Genomic DNA, 1,059 nt, shown 5'->3' with positions numbered 1-1,059 from the left:
TGCAAAGTAATTTTCATGTTAAAATTAAAAAATACTTTTCCTCATCTCAAAAATATTAAATTTTCTTTGTGTAATCCCTAAAACCTCCTAAGTACATTTCAAATGTTTGTTTTCAGTAAAACTTTATATTTTATCTGTTATCCTCTCTACCCTAACTCTATACAGGGTTGGTCAGTTTGACTGACCTTGTAACCACCAAAAAAAATCTAAATAAATCTAAATTTCCCTCCTTTTCTTTCTAGATTGACTTCAAATTGTAAGCTGAAACTACATTCGTTTATCCTAAGTAGCTTTAAACTTGTAACATTATACATCTTTTTATAATTGAATTTTTATTGTCTTATTGCCCTTTGAACTGTGTCTAACTACTATTCGTGCCATTATAAGTAGTAAGTTACTTGGGGAATGTGCAGCTCATGTTACGCTATCGATTTACATTACCCACAAGTTGCTCGCGTACTTGCCCCATGAAATGTTTTTATTGTATTATTATTGTTTATTTTACCTAATCTAACCTATTTTTACATTTTAGTTACTTTTATTATAATAAACATAAAAAACAAGAAATAAAGTACTTACCCGAGTATTCTTTTTTTTTTTTTTTTTTTGCTGCTGGTGCTGTTTACTATTGACAACACTTAACCCTACTTGTTTTATACTAATGGTAGTAGTGCATTAAATAATTTTTATTTAATTACATAATGCACCAAAAAACATAGGTTAATAACATACAAAAAGCAGACAATTTCCTCTTACAGTCACAATTTTTCTAGCTTTCTATGTGACAAGAGCTGTTTAAAATTAATCCAAGCTAGCCATTGGGATTTCCGTGGGAATCAAAGTTGTATTACAAGTGGAACTGACTGTTCTTTGTTCAGAACACAAAGTAATAGAATACATCATTTGTTAAATTAAAATCTTGGCTTTCTATAGGTTATAGGTAATATATAATTAAACATAAGAGAGAACTATTAACAAATCCTGAAAGAGAGAGGATATGACAGGTGGGTGTGGCAGGAGAGGTCTGATTTTCTATTTGATAGCTCTGTAACCAAATAG

The sequence above is a fragment of the Limulus polyphemus genome, unplaced genomic scaffold, assembly GCF_000517525.1.
Source record: "Limulus polyphemus unplaced genomic scaffold, Limulus_polyphemus-2.1.2 Scaffold5532, whole genome shotgun sequence".
In the NCBI taxonomy this organism is placed as follows: domain Eukaryota; kingdom Metazoa; phylum Arthropoda; class Merostomata; order Xiphosura; family Limulidae; genus Limulus; species Limulus polyphemus.
This window is presented reverse-complemented; position numbering follows the sequence as displayed.